This window comes from Cygnus atratus, chromosome 19 (assembly GCF_013377495.2).
Source record: "Cygnus atratus isolate AKBS03 ecotype Queensland, Australia chromosome 19, CAtr_DNAZoo_HiC_assembly, whole genome shotgun sequence".
In the NCBI taxonomy this organism is placed as follows: domain Eukaryota; kingdom Metazoa; phylum Chordata; class Aves; order Anseriformes; family Anatidae; genus Cygnus; species Cygnus atratus.
In genome coordinates, this window is record NC_066380.1 from 8941732 (window position 1) to 8963696 (window position 21965).

General features: G+C 43.6%; 1 long non-coding RNA gene across 1 annotated transcript in view; it reads right to left on the reverse strand.

Moving 5' to 3' along the window:
* Positions 1-21965, reverse strand: part of LOC118257083 (uncharacterized) — a 68524-nt gene that overhangs the window by 15783 nt on the left and 30776 nt on the right. The window contains exons 3-4 of the long non-coding RNA XR_004781454.2: positions 13723-13926; positions 1913-3186 (exon numbers count right to left, since the gene is read on the reverse strand). This is a non-coding gene — a long non-coding RNA (uncharacterized LOC118257083). The remainder of the gene's footprint in view (positions 1-1912; positions 3187-13722; positions 13927-21965) is intronic.

Sequence of the window (21965 nt, forward strand, 5' to 3'; positions counted from 1 at the left end):
CAGAGGCAGCCATACAGTCACATAATCAGGGTATAAGTGACATTAACACCATTTCCTCGGGTCTGCATTTCAACACTTCCTCTTCCATCCAAGGGAGAGGTGAGGGCAGGCTGTCTAGACACAAATTAGCACATACTCGTGGCTCTACCTCAGTGGCACAGACTCGTACATACTGCTGTACGGTTGCAGAAAGTACAGGCCAAGGCAGGGAGCAGGAGCCAGATGCTGACCTCATTCATGCCATTTCTCACCCGTATCACCTGGGGCCTCTCTGCAGGCCCTGGTTTGGTGCATGACAGGAATTTTGAGCTCTGGAGTCATCGGTGGCTCTGACGTGGCTGACAGCGATGCCAGCAAGGAGATCTTCCCTGCTGCCCTCTGCCTTGATAATTGGTTGATTGCTTGGGTAGAAAAAGTCAAACCTTTCACACCTTCTTTTACAGAAATCTCTTGCCCAGAGGTCTCGTAGATTTTCTATAATAGGTACTGAAAACATTTTGGCTCTATCCATTCTAGCAGCCAATGTGTTTTCAATCCCGCCTGAGGGGGAGTGGATGTATTTTTGACAAGTGTTGTTAATAATGAGTCATTTTCTAGTGCAGACAGTCTCTTGGGTTTTAACCTATAGCTTTCTTTTTCACCCCACTTAGTTCTTCCCACGTGCAAAGTCATTTGGCTCTGCAGAAGCCCTGTCATGGTTATTTATGTACTCTGGACCTTTGTTTATTCCTCATCTCTCTCCTAGCACAGCTTGGTTCTGTATGGGAGTATCCCCAGCCAGAAAGCAAAACACTTCAAAGAAAAGACACCATTATCTTCTTCCTCCTCCTCCTCCTGTATGAGCTCCCTAGGTGGACTTTGCAAAGTCTGCACAGTTCTTGGCAAGGCACCAGATCAGTAGGAATATAAAAAAACACACTGACTTCATACTTACTACATCTTTGTGACATGAAAGTACTTGATTTTCAGTGTTATATTTTCTCCTTATGTTTTCATTCTTCCATTTGCATATGGAGAATTTGAGCTTGGAGGAGGATCTGAAACTCGTGTCACCTACAGTCACTATAAGAAATACAGCACTATCTGGAAACTGCACACGTTCACACCCTGCATCCCACAGCCAGATACAAACATCTCTCTGCAGAAGATGCAGTCCATTTGGTGCCCTCATCAGGAGCATTTCCACTGCCCTAATACTTGAGGCAAGTGGGGTGATGCTCATTCTTCCCTTTGAAGCACACCTCAGGTCTTAAGGCTCTCTTGTTTATTTAAAGTAGCATGTCGAGACAAAGGCTGTATTAGACACTCCGGGTGGGTACAGTGCCTAAAACAACAGAGTTGCAATTTCTGTTGGGATCTGGGTGTTTCTACACTATAAATAATAAATAGCAATTATAACACAGGCATTTACAGAAATATATACCCATATATATACATATATACTTTATTTCCTCAACATTTTTTCTTAGTTACTTTTTGGCAGTGCACTTGGCAAGGAAAAACACAATTAGAAATGCCCTGTATTGTGCCAAGAATGTTAAACAGTGTAATGAGTTTCTTTGTATATACGTGGTATTTCACTGCTGTTCTTTACTGAATTGAATGACCTGACTAATATTTTTTCATCAGTTCTTACAGGCAAGTCTAGTGCTTTCACTCTCTGAGTAGCAGTTGGATTTTAAGAGCTGGAAGACTCAAATCATATTTCTGACATTAGGTATTAATTGCCCATCTGTGGTTAGGTGCCTGTGGGTTAAGGCAACGTAATTCCTTGTTACTGAATGAAATATCTGTCACTGCCAGTCTGAACTGTGATCTCAAACAGTTTAAATCTTCTACAGAAGATAGAGCACAACACCATACCCATAACTGCTACAGACAAGCAGAACATTGAAGAACAAACAACACTCACCTAGAGCGTGTATCATGGTTCCTGCTTTTTTGCATTATGTGACCAAATGAGCATGGTCCCCACGAAGCTGTGAGAGGACTACGCTGCACTGGAGATAGCTCATGGTTCAGAAATGACTGCAGCTTTGAGCAGGCTCTCCCCTGCTGTCTAGGGTTTGAAGACCGCAGTGAAAATGAATGCAGGTCAGTGAGTCAGTTGCTTGAATTTCTTCTGTTAACCAGTTATGGGAACGTCCACATGCTTCAAGGCTTCACTTGTGCACAATTTCCCTGCTAAAAATTGCAGAACTTGCCTCGCACACTAGTGGTGGTATAGATACAACTGTGAAGATGCTATATTTCCTTACTTTGCAACAGGAGACATCATAGAGTGTGGCTACTTCTTACACTTTGAAATCATAGTATGACAAGAGAACATTAGTGCTGTATGTCTCCATTTTGGAGATGAGGTTTTCTTTTGAAATGTTGTTGTAACCCCTCAGCCTCAGGAGAGGATGCCTAGTTTGTCCTACGGATGCCTGTGCTCCAACTTCTCCTTGGCTGCTTCTACACTATCCTTTGTATAGGCACCGAGTTCACTCCTGCAAGATGTTGAGTGCCTCCTTGGAGGTGCTGATAGCTCCATCGTTTCACTGTCTGCGATGGGAGGGAAACGGTGCGGCCCAATGTTTATGGTGCCATAAAAACCAACAACAGTAATGAGGTGGTGACACGAGCAATACAATCTCTGCACCACTCCCAAGCTGTGCCTGTGTTCAGCGGATTCATCATCACTGCCTCTCTCACATGGCACTCCCCCAACTCTCTGGAAGGAAATCCTCAACAATCATTTTATTAACAAGGAACAAAGTACCAGCTTAGAGATGAAGGTGCTAATTGTGGCACATCAGCAGCCAGAAGAAACAATTCCTCTAGGATCACACACATTAATCTTCTGTGGCTGCTGGTCAGAGTGAGAGGCATTCCCATAGTGGTGATGACAGCTGCTATTAAGACAGCAAAACACTCTGCAAGCATGGCCATTAATGCTGCCAGCCAGGAAGCTGGGGGTTCACATCTCTGTCAGATCTCAGTCTCTGACAGTTGCTTGTTGGATAAGCATGAGGTGATAGAATAGAACATCTTGCTGGAAGGAAAAGAGATGTAATGGCTTTCCCTGCATGGACTGCTGCACTGGTGAAAGAGCGGCTTGGTTAAGCAGCACAGGCCTGACTGGGTCACACTTTCTGTTCCAAAGGAACTCCATGATGCTCTCTTGAGGTTTTTTTGACAGTGCTGTTGAAGATAAAAGATAAGGATAAAGTATTATAATATAAATAGGATAACAGATAAATATTGCTATTTTTATGATTTGGCTGCTGGAACAGGGATGTGCCTCAATTGTGCATCTCAGTAGTGAATATTTTCAGGGAAAGAGCTCTGTCTGCTTGTGTTTACACCCTGCCCTCACCAACTGGCATTTGAGCATCACAGAAGCGGTGTTCAGAAACGATTTCTGGGGGATCTAGTCCAGTCTCCCATTTGGCTATCGGACTATTGCCAGCACTAGATCAGGGCAGCCAACGCTGGAAGCCTCAGGGTGCAGCTACGGCACAGTCTATCTGGTAACCTGCTCGTTGCTGCACTGTCTTGCTAGTGGAGGTGTTTTCTGCAAGGCCCAGTGTGAATATAGAATCATAGAATCATAGATATCAATATCCCAACCCATAACTTGTCACTGAAGCACATTGAAAGTGAAGTAACCAAGGACAGCAGATTTGGTCACCCAGCTCTGCGCGTGTACTTACTTGAAAGGCAGGACCTCAGACCCAACTCCCATGTACTCCTCCTTGCGCTTCTCAGCGATCCTCAGAAAGGCAAATGGGTGACTCAGCCCTGCAGGCTGGCAGAAATTTATGCCTGGGAGAACAGCATTTCCAATTCCGTCCAAATTTCGTGACCCTTCCTAGGGACAAATACCTCCCCTCCTCCCCACCCCAGGGCCTGACAGTGTTCCTTAAACTCATGACAAGGCTTAGGACTGTCACTGTTTTTTCAAGCTCCACCAGCAAAACTGAAAACATGGCCAATCTCTTCCTTTCCAAAACTTCCAGTTAGGCATATTCTGTGACAAGGTGTTGGTGTTAAGTGAGGAAAGAGCCCAGACTGCTATGCCAGGTGCCAAGGCACATTGGGGATGCAACAATAGCTCAGCCACAGTGTGTACAAAGACAGTACACGTCTGGCTGGAATCAAAGCGTGTTCCTTCCCTGAGTTGGCAGCTTACCTCCCTCTCCTTCTGCAAGACCCTGACTGACCTCAATGCTGAATGAGCCCCTGCCCCAGCTCCCTCATTTGGTCTATCCATCTCTTGCTCTGAGACACAGATAGGCTTTCTTGTCAATTAGAGGTTCCAAGAAGAAGAGAAACTTGCTGCATCAGTCAAATTCCTGCACTTTTCCTTTTCTAACTTGTAGCTGGGCAAACATCCATAGAGTCCAGTAGCTAGACAGCAAAAAGAAGCAGGGAAAAAAGAAAGGTGGAAAAAGAGACAGAAAATGTATGAGTTAAAGTTACGAAATGGAGAACAGAGGATAAAGTCTGGCAAAGTGAGGAAGGGAATAGGAATAAAGAGGGAAGATAAGGGGACAAGAAGAAGCTTTGAGAAAAGTGGCATTTAGCTTCTGCCTGGACAGCAACCATAGATTTAGATTTTACTATTAAAAATGGGAATCAATGGCTGGCCCCGAGCCTCACGCTGGCAGCCTCCGCTGTTCTGATCTCAGGACCAGCATCTGTCAGCAATTTTCAAGAGGAACCATTAGAAATCACAATGTTTAATAGTTTGTCTTGGCCCCCTGGAATTTTACCACCCCCATCAGCTACTGAAAAAAAAAAAAAAAGCAGGGGGTTGAAAGGTGGAGTGGGGAGGAGAGTGGAAGAGGAGAAGGGAAAACAAAATGGTACTTGTACGGTTCAATGCGTGCCTCTCCCTTTTCCCCTGCTTATATGCCACATCCGCAGAGGTGATATATAGATGGTGGTTTTGGCCTCATTCCTGTGTGCTCTAACAACACGGATGCTGGTTTCGAGGAGAGCCCTGGGCTGGCTGGAAATTCCTGCTGCAGGCGGCCCTGCTGGGGAGCCTTCCCGGAAGCAGAACAGACCCGGAGATTTACAGCGCTCTGCAAAGCAAATTGTTCCTGACACTCCTGACACAGAGTGACTTGTGGGCATCTCTCACACAAATCCAACAGAAAGAGAGATGTAGCGCTTCCCAGAAGTGGTTCAGTCACACAGCTACCACCAGACGATTTATTCCATCTGTTCTTCTCCCCGGATGTCTAAATAGCGAACCACAAAAGGCAGTGTGGGGAGCGGGGAGAGGCAGGAGCACTTTCTCAGAGCACTTCGCCAGCCCTGGGCATGTGCAGAGTGTGGTGGTCAGCCCCGGAGAGGGCACCTGACAGGCACAATAAAAAGATTTTTAAATAAAGCATCTTAAGGGCTGGTCCTGCTTGGCACCAATGTAACCAGTGTAACAAAACTGAATGAAGGAAAACAAATCATTGCAACGAGGTTTGAATGCTTTTCTACATTTCTACAGTGGCAGAAGTGTGAATTGAAACCACTGTGCTGAAGGAGTGACTTACATAGCAGCTAAAGGACAGGCTGTGATGCTGGGAAGGAACCCAGTAACTCAGAAGCACCAGAATCAGGCGTCTCTGGTTCATTTTTCTCTAAGTGCTGCCTAAATCCAGCCCCAGATTTAAAGCTTTTAAATGTAAAGGCACACAAAAGACTGCAGGGAGTTTCAGGTTCGGATCCGAACTCTGATGATGCTTCAAATTCTGTAACGAGCTCAGCACCCCCTGTATACTTCCTAGGAGGTGAGACAGGTTTGTGTCCACCAAGCTTACGCAGTATGAACCTCACGCTCTTGTACTTGTGTTAAGCATACAGCGTAACTAGGAAGCATTTCCCTTCTGCACCTCCTGCTTTATACAGAACTTGCCCTTTCCCTGCAGTGTTGTAGCTAGCAATACCCAGAGAGAGGCCATGCAGGAGATACGCCGGTAATCCTGGCCTCAGTCACATCCCAAAGCTGCCCAGTTTATTAAGCCTACAACCAGAGTGGGAGGCAGGAGAGAATTTCGTGAGATTTTTGAAGTGAGATTTTTAAGGAGGGAGCAGTATGGTGCTTTTACTCTCCTTGGTGGGATGGGACATAGCCATGCCTTGGGGTTACTTGGAAGTTTTATCTGACAAATTCCTTGATGCGGCGTTAAGGCCCTTGTGCTCTCTCCTATGCCATGATCTGGTTATAACTATTGGCTTTTAACGACGTGATTTATATTTCATGGCTTTGGGAGGTATTTTGAGGTTTAGAGAGACTCAGGGACCAGGTGGGCCTTGCCAGTCGTGTGCTTTACCAGACTGAAGAGACAGCATGCTTGTAGGAGTTAGGCTGAGCCCATAGCACTAGCTGAGAGTGATGGAGGAGAACATGGACTTTGACTTGGCATCCCCAGAGACAGCGAACTGTACCTCAAGTCCATGTTCCTCTTCAGCAATGAAATGCATTTGCCCACAGACCCTCTGACTTTTCAGTGACATTTTGCTAAGAAATGGCTAAATACAGAGATTTGAAAAGTTGCTCCGGGGCAGAAGGCCACGTTACCAGTGTAATTGTTTGATTTACACTTCCTGCACAAAGAATCCTGCTGCAGTTTGCAGATGACCCCCAGGACCCCTGCCTAGCATCTCTCCTGACCTCAGAAGAGGTGAACACCTTCATCAGCTAGCGGGACAGATTGAGCAAGGAGTGAAAGAAAGACCCTGGGGAAAGATCTCTCAGTCTGTGTTTAGTTTACAGAGATTTAAAAATCTTCCAGAGAAATGCCAAGTAAGTTTTAAAACCTTCCAAACAGAGAGAGCTCAATGAGTTTTTCAGATCCCCTGGACACTTGAATCATGTGCAAACACAATGTGACTTGCAACATTTCATAGCCCAAATTCCAGCAACACCATATAACAAAATCCACTTTTATATAGTATTTCCACACCAGGGACAGGGTGACAGACAAGTGACAGGGCAGATAAGTTTAATAAGACCATTAAGCAGTCAGCACTGTCTTGGCTATGAGATCTTGATTCGTCTACACATGAAACATTCATGACATTTGGAGTCTAGCTGAGTTATAGAAAAATGTCTATGGTAGGCCAAATTACACTTGGCTACCTTTAACCTTGGACTAGGTTTCCACACAGAGAAGAGAGGAAGCTGTAGGTACCAGACTATTTTAAGTTACTGAAGAGATAACCTCCCATTTTATATATATTTATATATTATACGTTTAATTCACATTTGAAAGATTCCACCATGTTTTATTACTTAGCCCTATCTCTACTTTCATCACCAATTAGCTAATCAAGTCATCTTTTAATCTTTTTTTTTTCCACTGAAAGAAAAAAAAAATGTTTCCTGGCTAATTTGACATGATTTAAGATTTTAGAAAGGAACAGAGGAATCTTAGCATCTGTTTTCACATTGCCTTGACAGGGACAGACCTCAATTAAGCATCTTATTAAATGTGTCTCCTCCTGCTTTACATCAAGTCTCAGTGCTTTTGCTGAAAGTTAAAAATGTGCACACATGCTAACCACAGACTTCAAGTCCAAAGGTGGCGGAGCTGTCAATAAAAGTAAGCAGTACAGATTAGCTGCAAAGAAGATGGATCATGGAAACTAAAAGAGATTGTGGCAGCTTGGCTAGTATCTAGGAACACTTTAGATCCAAGTATATTTGGACACCTACCGGGGGAAGTTATCTAGCACAAAATATTCTCAAAATCAGAGCCAACAACTTTTAAATTCATTTGATGCTTTTTCCATGTTGTTCATTTTGCCATAACTGGCTGACTTGATTGATGATGCCCGTTTAGTACTCTTGCAGGTACCTCTGACATCCCAGGTCCTTCCCACTGCTACAGTTAGGGCAATTTAAGTTATATGCAAGAATCAATCAGCCTATTTGGACACACGAAGAAGTAAAAAAGTAAATAATAAAAAATGATCTTGAGTTTTCCAGAATCACTTTCTCTCTTCAAAATGCTCAAAAACATTTGCAAAAGACTCGTATAAACACAGAGCTTGTTTTTCTAGACCAAATCCCTGTACCTGCTACAGTCTGTCCACTGATTGCCCTTGAGCTAGACCCTCAGCTACCACAAATCAGCTTGCACTAAGGAAGCCAGTAAAGCAGCATTGCTTTACACCAGGCAAAAATCTGGTCCATCATGTTCTTCCTGTACAAATTCCTGTTTGTTCAAATTGTTTAGATATCAGAAATGCCTGCCTTCTCTCTTAGAAGTATGCAATACCTGAAGAGTTTACAGTTTCTTGTCATGCATAAACTTCTCTCTCCCTTTGGAGCCGTAAATGTTTGATGCCTTCCAGCAACTCATCTCATGTTCTCTGAGTTGATTACATTTTGGATAATGCTGTCATGTTTCCTAAAACAAAACAAGTAATTCAGAGCAGCAGATAAATTAATTTACTTTAGAATTGATTAATTTACTTTGTCTTGATTTCAGCACAGCAATGCATATCAGTGTGAGCCCAGAGATGAAGGCTGGCTATATGCGGCATTCCTTGCTGGGTACAACAGAGCGATTTCTTTGGAATTTCTTTAACTTTTCTTCCTCAGAACCACTTACTGAAACTTTTGTTATGAAGCAGATCTTTCTTTGTTTCTGTGAATTTAAAACAGAGACCTTAAAGAAGAGAAACAAACTTGAACCAGAAGTCAGCAGACGGAAGATGTATTTTCATGTAAGTGCCGAGTCACTGAGAGGAGTCCAGGAAAAGCAGGTGTATCTCTTTTCATAAGCATTCAAGTAAGTGATAACCATGCTTTGGAACAGAAGGTACTCTCCACATGGCTGGAACTGATGCCTGCAGAGTGTCATGAGTTGAGGTTTTGACCTCCCTGCATCATCGAGACCAAGCATTTCACTGAGTTTAAGGAAATTAAGCTCAAAACATCACTGGAATTCAGGGATGTTAGTTAAGCCTAATGGGATATTTTTAGCTCATTTAAATGTCTATGAAATCCTGTCTGCATAAAGTTATGTTTGCTTATTGCTTCAAACCATATTTATTGCTAAGGGTTTCAAAGAGCACATTCCATCTTTCACCCCAGAAGTAAGTGACTTGCAGTGGAAGATCCTCTCTTTTCACAGGGCACGTAGAGGAGGATGACCAGCACCTCGGGCCTGCTGGTTAAAAAGACAGAAACTTGCTCTGTACCCACAAAATTTTCCAACTCCACCGGTGAACTTCAGGGAAAGATTTTGGCACACATCCACCAAGAGCTAGCTCAGGAAAGATGGCCCCGCATTACTGAACACAGCTGGAGAGTTAACCTCTGTCTGCTCCTCACTGCTGGCCCCAGCCGCTGGTCACCAAAACCAACCCCTCAAATCCTTCCAGATCCACCTCCATGCAGAAACGCATGAAACTCCATGCAGAAAGCACAGCAGGAGCATCCACAGGCACTGCGAAACTTCTGTGTGGGCAGCATCCTGTGGACACACGGTTAGATGCAGATGAGGACTGTTCAGAGAATTACAAAAAAAGACTTGTAGCTGTACTGCAGATGCAGTGGATTCAGGCATTCCCAACAGCTTCCTGAGTGGTTTGCAACCATTATGGCAAAAAGTAAACAGGGTAAGATATCAAACGTGGTCCTCAACAGCAGTTGATGAAAAAGACTGTGCTGAATGACGAGAATGGTATTCACTGCTTTCCTTCAGGAACCAGAAACAAATATGAAACTCACTGTTGGCGCAAATATCCAAATATTCAACAAAGTTTGTGAAAGTGGCACAGGAGTGCAGTGCAACATAAATCACATGGGAAGTTGCCATATTCAACAGAAATATTTTGATACAGACACCTCATCCAAGGCCAGGTTTGGCAGAGCGGTCTGCCAGCCAGTGGTGATAAGGAAGAGCTGTAGAAGCCATGAAGGAGCCTCTAGGTCACCATGTGACCTTTAAGGATCTTTCAGAAATTTGTTTTGAATCAGGAATACAAAAATAAAAACACTTTCCCACCTCATCTGCACAGACATATCTTCATTGTGTGGTTAACACAGGTGGTCTGCCCAGCAGTTCATTCAGCTTTGGTAAGAAGAGTTACCCCAACAAGCAGGTCGTGCCTTCCCACTCATGTGTTGCTCGGATAAACGCAGGCATTTCCTGGAGGTCTGCAGCCTGCAGCTAGCTGGTACTGCTGGATTCCATCCCCACAGGACTTAATGCAGCTGTGCAGATACAACTAAACACAGGAGCTGGGCTAAAATCTCACTCAAAACAGCCACTGCATCAGGAGGCATTTGGAAAATGTGCCCTTTAGATCACATGGATTTGCAGTGCCCAAACCCTCACTTCTCTCTTAGAGATGAAACCGCTTCTGAAAGTCAATTGAATCACCTAGTGACATCTCTGAAATGATTTTATAATTTGCCTAGGATATGATATAAAAGGAAAAAGTATGAGAGCAGTCTGAATTACAATGTAGAGTTATTCCTTTTCCCTGGAAATGATAGGTCAGATTCTGTCTCCCAGCCTGGAGTAAAATTTTGCACTTCATGGCAATTATTGTCTTGCTCTCCACAAAAACACAGTGCGGTCCTCCACACAGCAGCAGCTTGCAGTGTGCATGAAAGAAAGCATAAGCAGAGCTGGCAGGAGGGAGGAAGCAACACAGCAAAGAAAATTCTCCTTCCTCATGGGATCAACAGCACAGCCTGCACAACACAGACCTCCTAGTCCTGTCCTGCAACCACACCATGATCCCCTCATGTGGTCTCTCTTCATAAAAGTCTTTTAAAAAAGAACCAGCTGAGGAAGTTATTTTGCACACATACCTTTTAAAACTCATTTAGCCACCATTTACCTCCTTCCCTTGCACTCACCCTGTTAAACTACCTGTCCCTCATCCCTAGGAGGGCAGGCTGCTGCAGAAATGGAAACTCCATCATAAATCCAGCTGATGTCAATTAATGTAGACCCACTGGCTTTTATGGAGCTGCACTAACTTACAACAGCTGAGGGTGCAAAGCTATTGACACTCAGCAAACTACACCAATTCTTAAAGGAGTATCTGGGCCTCAACCTAAGGATTGTCCAAAGAGACTACAAAAAGCCCTCTGTAGAAGACAAGCTCTCTGTAGAAGACAAGTGGGGGTGATACTATACTGATATTATTGCCACCAAACAGGACTCTTCTGCATGAAGAGCAGGGGCCAAGAGCTCCTTGGTTGTGGGAGATTTCATGGAAAATCTCTTCCTGCTCCATTGTGGGTGGCAGAAACATGCTTGCTAGGTCTGAAGTGACCTGAGGTTTGAAAAATGCTAAAATTTGCACTTTTATGCATCTGCTATGAGATCACCAGAGTCTGTTGATTCACAGATAATGAGGTTGTCTGATACCTGCTCCTAGAGGAGGGTCCCCTGGGGGAAATCCAGAATGGAGGCGGGGAGGAAAAAGCAGCCCTGCAGCCTGTGGTTTGGAGCTTTCCCTGAGACACAGCAGTGGTGTCACCTGATAGCCAAGGAGCTTTATGGTGTCAGTTTTCTCTGCTACGTAATGGTGGTATTAAAAAGCAGAGCAAGCAAAAGAATCGCATCGCATTTGTACAATACTTGTGCTCTATTTTAACTCAATGTGCAGCTCGTCAGCAGCAGGATACAGACAGGGACTTCTGCCTACGGCATTTTCCTTTTGCAATGTACAAAATGAGAGCTCTGCTCTGTGAAGAGTCCAATGGTTTGAGAGACTACACACATAAATGGATCCATTAGAAACCCTTAAACATTGGGAAGCATGGCTGCACGTTGTGATCAGCAGCAGGAAAACAGGATCAAGTCTTAACTTGTGCTGGTGGCAGAGTCAGCAAAAACACAAATCCAACACAAGTCTGAAATCACATTCACCAGGTGGTTAAAAGGAAAATTCATTTTTTAACCGAGGAATGTTCTTTGAATTTGCTAAAATGTGAGCAAATGCTTCCAAGCAAAGTATTTTATTTGGGTTTCAGAGAAACATTGGTTTGTTCAAACCTAAAGTAATCACTATAGTCTTTGCTTTCTGGGGAAAAAGAAAAAAGAAAAAAAAAGCACATCACCATCAACATCAGTGGTCTACTCTCAGAACTGATGACTCAGTTCCCGTACAACAGCGATTCACAAACTGTGAGCAAAAGTGAACAAATCTCTCCTTTTAGTATAAGAACAACCAAAAAAAGTGGCTGGAAGGAAGGTGCCAAAGCTCTTCTCCTGGTACTACTTCTGAGCGCTTCATTTCTCCATAATCACTCACTGCACCTATCCAAGCCTTTATTATATTGTGGTGTCCAAAACCAGAAGTGACTGGTCAGATTCATTTAAGCGGAGGTCGTGACTTCCCGGTTGTGGTCACAAAGCTAAGCAACTCTAAGAAAACATTTTCAGCTCTAGCTTCAGACTTGGGTCTAACTTGAATCAACCAGGAGTGCAGACAGGTCCTGGCCAAAGTCAACCAAGACACGAGGGAGGGAAGAAATGAGAGACGGTCTGGAAAAATTTAGCTGGATGGAGCTTAGTGTCCAGAAAGTGCTGGGGATGCAGACTGGGATCATTTATACATCAGAGAGATGTCAGTAAAACTTCAGTGTTATCCTTTAAACCCTTGTTGCCCATTTCATGACAACCATTAGCATTAACAAGTCTAACGAAACCACCTTATTTTGAACTTGTCCTCAAGAGTATGTCCCACACCCTTTCCCAAACTGAGTTGCTCTGTTTCTGGGAACCGGTCACCAGACTGGTCACCAGACTTTGGGCCACAATGGCACAGGGAGAGAGGAAGAATGCTGCCTTGTCAGCGTACCCTCACCTCTGAGATGTTGCCAGCACCTAGACACAGCATTTCTTGGAAGCAGAAAATGCCACAGCACAACTGCATATACCCAAGACTGTAATTAAAGAAATCCACCAGCACCCTGCTGGCAGCTAAGAACATGAACAGAAAATTGCAGGCTTTAATGTGAATCAGATGGAGAGTGTTTTGATGTATTAACATGAAAAAAGATAAACTTATGCAGAGGTAGATGCTAAAGATAGATCTGACCAAACTGACAAAATCAGCAGTGCACTGGGTTAGACACACCAGTGGTGTGGAGAGGAGTGTAACGACGGGAAACCTCCTTCCCAAGAAAGACATCCCAGGAAGTGGGACAAGAGCAGTCATATAGAAGCTCTTGTTCACTTCAAATCTGCCTCTTCCAGAATTCCTGTACTCCATCAGCCTCTTAGCAAAACTGTCTGTGAAATGCTCTGCACTTTGGCGCTGAAGGATCTCCTGACGCCACCGGTTCCAGACGGACTGGCTTTGAGAGCTGCAGTCCTCGTGAAGGGGAGTTTCAAGAGCAAATCCTTCCTGGGGAAGGAGTGGAAGAGGGCAGGGGAAAAAGTTGTCTATATAAGGCCTAAAATAGTAATAGTTTTACTGTAACAGAGAATGGAAAGGAAAATCTGCAAGTCAATGAGAGAATTCACACGTATAAATAGAAGAAGGCAGATGTTAATGAGTCACTGCTCGCTCAGAGAAATCAGACATTTGCCTTTTCTTTGAGTCATTGGCATGTCCTGCAGCAGCGGCAGTGACCTCCTGACATGAACCTTTTCAACAATTCATTACTCATCCAGTGTCTCTTCCAGCCTTCTAAAGCTCCGTGAAAGGCTGAACAACGTGACATCATCTCTTGTTCATGCTGTTCCTTACCTGAAACACATGAGGGCTGCTGGGGGGATTCGCTCGTGTGGACAGGCAGGAAGAAACGGAGCATGTAACAGGGCAAGTGTTGGGTGCAGAGGCAGACAAGGACTCCCCTGCTTGCAGTCTTCAGTGGGGGTTCTGGAACTGGAGTTCTTTATCCTCAGCACAGACCCTAGGGCACTCATTGGTCACCAGGAAAACCTGTCCAGGCTAGAAAAACATCAAAAAAGGTGTGAAGTTGTCAGCTCTGCCATAAAACACCACCTCCTCACTTGAAGTCTATTGAAGCAGTTTTCAATAAAGCTGTGAAAAATGTGTTTCTCGGTGGTATCCAAGCAGGCACCCAGAGGTGCTCTGGGGTCCAGATGTGAAACTAAAGGGATGACACCACAGAGGAGGAGAGAGGCACTAAGAGAGAACATGAAACTTCCCAATGTGCTTCCCAGCTGCCAGCCACGGTGGTCTGGCCTGGCAGTTTGGTGCTAAGCCATTAATCTACAGATGGAAGTTGTGTATCTGTAGAGTGTTTTGGGGGCTTACTTTTTTGCACAACTGTTTCAGGCTGAATAATAAGTTGTGTGTAGCATATGAACATAGAGCAGACTCTCTATAGTGCTGGATAAGCAGGCATTTAAAAAAATACAGCAAGGAGAAGTGACCTATTGAAATCATATGTTACTTGAAAATTGTATATTTCCAGGCCAGGTTCCATCAACTCCAGTCCCTTATTTTTTGGTCTGGTTATCACAGGCTATCTCAAGGTTCTCCTGTCTGCCAGATTTCTGTGTGAGCTTTCCCCCTCAATGGCTTGCTGTGAAGGACAGTCAGTCTTAGGGTATCTTTGGACTGCAACCACAGATTTAACCCCAAACCAATGTAATTTTTCTTTCAGAGCGTTTTTCCTACCCTACAATCATGCTTAGCTTCTTTCCCAGGGCCATGATACAGCAATGTCAGAAAGAGGAACAATATGATTCACAAGGGCTGAAGGTGGCAGTAGTACACACTAGCTCTCTTACTGCCATCATCCCAGATTGTCACAAAGAGGTGCTAAAAATTAAATCCGAACCATGCCTGAATCATGAATGCAGATCCCCAATTTAGGTCTGTCTCCACCTCAGAAGTCATTCCAATGCTTCTGAGAAACACATAGTAGATGTCTTAAGGAAATAAGTTAAGAGAAGGAATTGTTCAGTTATGGATTTCATATTAATTTCAAGAATACAGGACTATGAGAGAAAGAAAAAAGAAAAAAAAAAAGATGGCTAGTTGGACCTGTGCTTTGGGATGGAAAGGGCTTTGAGCTTAAGGCTTCCTGGAAAGAACAGACCGATGCTGCTTTTAATGTACAACAAAGTAATGGTTCCTTTTTGTTATACAGTAGGGTCTGCTTACAGAGAAGAAAAGTTAGGAGAAAGAAAAGGTGATTTTAAAAGTGAAATAGGAGAGCTAGCAGATTAAAAGTAATAAATTGTTTCTAACACACTTTCTAGCCATCTAAAACCAATAAGGCTCTCATAAATGCATTATCCAAATGACTTCTAAAATGTAGAGGTGAACATGTAGTTTTTTCCCCAACCTGAAAATTTGTGATAAATTTAGGAATACTGCTGTCTGCCCAGCAGGGAGGATGAAGACCAGTTGTGGGGCAGCTTGGGCAAGGATGTTGTTTGGACAAATCGCAGAATGCAGCGTTATGATTGCCATTTCAGAAAAGGGTGTATCTGAGGATAGGTAGAAATTTATGGGGAACATCTGGATCCCCTGTGAAAGACTCTAGAAGAAAACATGAGACAGAAGTTGGGCAAAATAGGTTCTTTCCATCTCAGGGCTGCACCCAAACTAGTTCTGACAGTTACACTGTAAGAACAATTCAACCCAGGGAAAAGGGTCTTCTCCCAGTGGACCCTTTCAGGCAGAGAAAGTGAATTGTTTTTGAATGTTAGCACTTAATTACTCCCTCTGACAACTGACAAACATCATCCCAGACTTGTAATTGCTTTAAAACTTTAGCCAACTGCCATGGGGAAGAGGTTAGAAGACCATAAATACTGGCTGACAAAATAATGGAATGGATTCAAGCTCCTACGCAAAGGAACGTGTTGGGTAATATCTCCCTGTGACTTGGTTCTGACTAGAAATGAGCTTTATTCCAATTATTCCAGCTATTCACATCCTTGGGTACTGATGAAAACAGAATAGCTTAGAAATCTTGCAAATAACCAAAAGACAAATATCTCCCAACATCTCTGGGGAACCAGAGACATTTGCCCTATCAGTTTGCTCAGAATTTATAGACTCAACCTTTGCAGACCCTAGAGCTGTGTTCAGCAGGATCCGGAAACTCAGTTAAGAACATGCCTCGCTGTAGTAGGTAGCGTAAAATATATGTGACAGCCGAATAGGTGGGTGCTTTTAAACATCTTACAGTCTAAACACGGCAGGGGTGGGGAGGGTGGGGGACCCAAAACCCAGGGCACAGGGAAGGAATGAGAAACAAATAAGGCTGAGACAGATGATTTCCCCAAAGCTTACAAAGGACAGGAGCTGTAAGGAGGTCTTAACCCTAAGTCTACCCTACCTTCATTTTCACATGGAGACTATATGATCCATATAGGAAAGTCATATAAGTCACTGGTATTATCAGCCTTTCTGAGCTGAAACCAGAGGTATTCTACCAGACCACGTCATCTTCCAGCTTGGATCAGCATTCAAAAGTTACAGGTTTCACCAACAGATCTGACCACTTGTGAAGTTAGGTATTTTGAGCACCCAAATATAAGCATAAGCAAACTAGAAAGGTTTTGCATGCAAATGTGTCTGGAATACCTGGTTAGCAAAGCAGCTGTGCAAACATTATGGCTGTGATTTGGAGATCTGTGTGTGCTTGCAAAGTACTCTTTGGAGACTAAATTCTCCATGGCAGTATTACCTCCAACAAATACGTGTTGTTTGTGGAAGAAATGGACTGCAGGAGGGACACAGACTACAACACTATCTTTCACCTCTAGGTATGGATTTGAAACACAATGGATTTGAAAACATTTTTATTTTTTTTTTGCTATAAAGGACTAACTTAAAGGTCTACACTGTGCTGTTTTTGTGGAAATGTCCATGCCAGCTCAAACACCTTAGTAACAGTCTCAGAAAAGAACATTAATTCTTATTAATTGGTGCAGAAGAGGTTGCCTCTAGGCCAGCACAGAACTGAGCCTCGCAGCCTCAGCAATCTTTTGTTAAGACCCGGGGATCAACCCTTTCAGAAAGCAGGCTGAGCTTGTCCAGCCCTGCACCAGGCTGGCACCTTTGAGGTCACCTGAGTGAAAAGCCAACAAAACTTTCCTCCATTTGCTGTTGTTGCCTTGCTTTTGAACCAGGGAATTTCTGAAGCTGAAAGGTGAGCCACAGATGTGGCTGAAAGCAATGCTGTGATCGCTCGTCTGCCCACAATTTAATTGCTGCTTTAGTTACAGCAGAACTGTAGCAGACACGTCTGGTTTTGATTTAGGGTTATCAGTGAGACAATCAACCACACTAACTGGTAGGCTATTAAACAGATTAATTGCTTCATTGTTAGAACAATGCACAATATTTTTAGTCTGATCTTGCCTAATTGTGATTTCTATTGACTGAAAGTTTTAAACCCCAAAATGAAGAGGTTCCCCAAAGAGGTTCAGGTTCTGCTGTCCCCTTCGTGTTTTCCTTCCAATCAGTTTCCACAGCTACTGCTCTCAAAATAATTGGGACATTGCTTTCCTAGGCAGGAGTCAAAACTCCAGCAGAGTCAAACACTGAAGAAAGGGGCCTGTTAGTCACAGGATTAGGTGTCCTGGAATAAAAAAATCCAAAGAACAGACAGCAAAGTAACCTGGGCACACTGTTGTAGAGTTAAGCAGTGTGGCTGGCAGAAGACAGGTGGAACCAAGTATTTCAAGGCACATAACCATAGTCAGTGCTTTTTCTTTGTTGCCTGTTTTTTTGTTGTTGTTTTGTTTTGCTTTTGTATCCAAAGTCTGCAAACTAAATCCTGAGATGACTCACATTGCTCCTTTCTCATCAAGAATACGACAGAAAACTCAAAAAAGCTTATTCACATGCCACTTGGAAGTGGACACTTCAAATGAACATTAGTTCAAACTTTGGAGAAGATCCTTAAAATGGATGGCCAGCACAACCCCAGCAGTACCTACAGGCCTTCCCGAGGAAGCATCAAATTTACCTTGTTCTGGTGATGACTTTGCCGAAGAAGGGATCCTTGAGATGTATTGGTGTCGGCTGAAGCAGAAATTGCCAACCTGACTTCTTACAACTGCAGTATCACAGAATCACAGAATTGTCTAGGTTGGAAGAGACCTCCAAGATCATCTAGTCCAGTAACTAGTTCTGCAGTAACTGAGCATGGTCTTTAGGAATAGGCTTTTTGAACCATCTTAAATGAAAACAGCCTTCTTAGCTCATCTGCAGACAGTTTCTGTGTCCTACATTTAGCTCAAAAGATTAAACCATGAGAAAACAGACAACATGCCAAAGTGGTTATGAGAAAATTTATAGGGACGTTTCTTATCCATAATCTGTTGCACATAAAGCGAGCTGCTTCTCCTCCCTTTACCAACCCTCTGGCTGACTGACTGTCAGAAGCTAGAGCAAGATCTTCTCAAAACTCTGATAGGGGGAATGAACAAAATAGCTCCTCTGAGCAAGCTTCTGGACTTCAACTCCTTGGGGTCATTATGAATATTCTCAGTGCCACCTCAAGGTTTCACAGTCCTCAGTGAAATATCTCCATGTCTCCTTGTGGCTTTTGGTGGTGGGAAAGAGCTGTATTCATAGCCAGGAAAGCACAGAAGTGCAAAAGCTGTGTACACTGGCTTTTGCTTTTCTGTTTCTCAGGAAAGGTGGTCAAAGGTCCAGTAAACGTCTCCAGAGCCCCATATCTCTAAGCATCAATGAACCATATATGAAGAAGGAAGCCTTGTAGTGAGGTGGACTCTATCTTTCTTTTTTTTTTTTTTCCAGGAGCATGGGGAAAAAGCACACAGGCTGCAGAACTCTTGTCACAAGACAAAGCTGCCATGGATGTCCCTGGAGCCCAGGGAAAATGCAGAGCAGGACTGCAGGAGCTGTAAGAGGCCTCCTTGTGAACTAGTATCAGAGGTGACCACTCCATATCCTTTTTGGGTTTCCATCCCGCAGGAAGCAGACAGATTAGGAGGAAGCAATATATTTCTAACAAAGATATGCTGGAAGAAAACCAACGCAGATAAGAATTTCAGAAATCTTTCCTCCCTTCCTCTCAGCAGCTCCTACCAAAGAGGTGTACCTTTCCATTTCCTATGCTTCACCAGGTTACCTCCTTCAAAGCTATTCTGAGCCTCTTCTGGCTCTGCCATAACCACACACTATCCCCCTCCTGCTATGAGTTACTTCATGTATGTTAAAAAAAGCACCCATGCTCTGCAGTGAATTAGAGCTGCAGAACAATAGAAACTGTAGGGCTCTGACTTCATCTCTAGAAAAAGTCGCACGCTACATGAGGAAGGGTTTGCTGGAAAAGAAAAGATGATCTCATAGCCCTGCCTATTGGATACAGACTTAGACTTGGTATCAGCTTCTACCACCAAGCCCGCCATCACACGAAGCTAAATCATTTCATCCAGCCTTTTCACAGGTGGCCACTTACACATTCCTTCTTTGACCCGGGCCCCAGGAGCCTAATGTGCAGAAGCACTAAGTACTCGCAGCTGCAGCTGAACTCAATGGGAGCTGGGAAGAAATAATGTGCTCTACACTGCTAAATGCTGTGAAGAAAAAACAAGAATTAGGGATCTCTCAGTAAGCACCCGAAAGTTAGGGATTACTTACATGCTGTGTCCCCATATCCCCATCAATCCCATCATATCCAAGTGCAATGGAAATGAATATAAGAGGGCTTTTAAAATACCAAAATGCAGTAGTAATGGGTGCAACAGGAGGAAAAAAACAAACAAACAGAGAATGGACTTGAATATTATCCAGTAAATAAAGCGTGCAACTGGTCTAAACAACAAGGAGAGCAGTTGCTCATTCTCATCATGGGCAGTTCTGAGTCACATGGGGAGAAAACTACCCATGGTTTCTGACACTGTCTCGTGATGCACACAGAGAGAGGGACCAAGTTCAAGTTACTCAAGAGCTTTGATTCCGACTTCTCCCAACTTCAGAAAGGTTAGACTTTCAACTTTAAACACACTTACATAAAAATAACTCAAAAACTACATGTAGTGGTGGGACTTCACCATGCTACAGACATTGAAGTTAATGGCAATTGTGTACCTAGGTCTCTTAGACAACTCCGAAAGCTTCTAGCTTTAACATTTTTTCCTTCAGGCACAGTGGGAAGAAATGAAGGATGCCCATCACGAGCGTGAGGTTGCAGTTTGATTAACCGCTCTTTCACAGAGCTCACGCATGGCCTCTGCAAAGCAGAAGACCAGATGCACAAAGGGGATTCGAACGACAAAGCTCGATGGTACGGTGACCATCCTTGGAAAGCCTTGGAACAGCAAAGGCAAAGAACTCTAACTTTGGTGGTTTTGAAGCACAGAATATGTGATTATTTCTAATCAATGGTTAGAGAGCAACTCCAAGATGTAAAACAGCGCGGTGCTGTGCCTGAAAAGCATCAAAGCCACACGTCTCATCATTCTGCAGAGACTCTAACCTCAGGGTTAGGACACTGCAAGACCTTACTACACAGTCAGATTTGGGAAGGGCATTTCTTTGTCCTCCCCTCATAGGTGAATCTGGAACCAAGACTGACACTTGTTAGAGTTTATAAAGAGCTGAAGTAACTCTGAGCTCCTTTAAGCTTTTCAGTGTCTGAAATATGGATCTGCAGCAAAACTGAGAGCTGATACGACCCACCCAATGCATGGTCTGCTGGCATGCCTTCGTAGCACATTTGTGTACAATTTCCTGTTTAGTAAACTTTGACTAATTGTGTGAGTTAAACTGTAGTCTTCCACAGATACATGCACAGTATTTCAAATAATCATCAGCAAAAAATAAGTCAACAGCACAAAGAGGCCTACTCACTCCAATTATTTCTGAGAGCACTCTGAATTAAAATTGATGTTCATACTTAGCCAGCTCTCGTTAGCTTTCCAAAAACAGAATTCCAAAATGCTTCCTCACGAAAATCAGCCCCTCTGACCTCTGATCACTGCATCCCCAGATAATTTCCATGATGTCAATGCAAGCAAGTCTTAAGTGTTCTCCAGGGAACAATTCTTAGATTGACACTTTCCACTGGAGCTACTCTGTGTTTGCTCTGAAGATTTAGGGAAAACATGTCTTTGCTTTCTCTCACACTCAGAGTCAAGACCCTTGAAAATATTAAATGAAGCTCAAGAAGTTTGTTGGTCACATTACTTGCCAGTTACTTTTTAATTCATTGCTTTGTACACAAAAATAAAATCTAGTATAAAACCCCAATGCAAACATACTCATTTTCTATGCTGGCAGGGTTATTTTCTCATGCTTGTGATAGCCGAGAGACCTACTTTTACTTGGTCAGGTCTCAGAGCCTCTGTGGGAGGAGGCACAGCTGGGATGCCAGCACTACTTAGGAAGGGGCAGTGGTCTCAATGACAAATGGAGATGTAGAAAGTCAACATGCTTAATAATATAGTGGATGGTGCTAACAGTCAAAAAATGGGCAAGTTTGTCAAGCTGACTCTATCTTTAGTGGTCACAGGCTGCTCTCTTTCTCATACAGTCTCCTAGTTGTAGGACATTTTCTTTCAGCCCTGGGAAGGATGGGGAGCCCATATTCTTTGTTGGCAACTGAACTGCATCAACTTCTGTGGATTTACGCAGGCAGTGAATTTGGATCACTGTGTGGAAAAGACACCGCTTCCCCTGAGTAAATATTATAAAAAGGATTAGCAGGAAGGAATCCCCCCTCTGAAATGCATTGGAAACATGGCGCATCTAGGAAGAGGATCTTAAACTTTGCAAAATACCCTACAGTAAATGCGTACTTGCGCCAGACTTTATGCAACTAATTCAGTAAAACAAACAAAAGTCCTTTGGATGTGTATTCTTCATTTCTTTAGTTTCTTCTCAAGAAAAGCAGTATGCCTAATGAGAGTAGGCAACAAGCTACATCCCATTACCCTTGTTCCAAGATAAATCTCACGCTGGTGAAATTTGCACAGGCTGCAGCTGAAGGTTTCTATAGAAAGCAGACTACCCGTGTGCCTACTGCC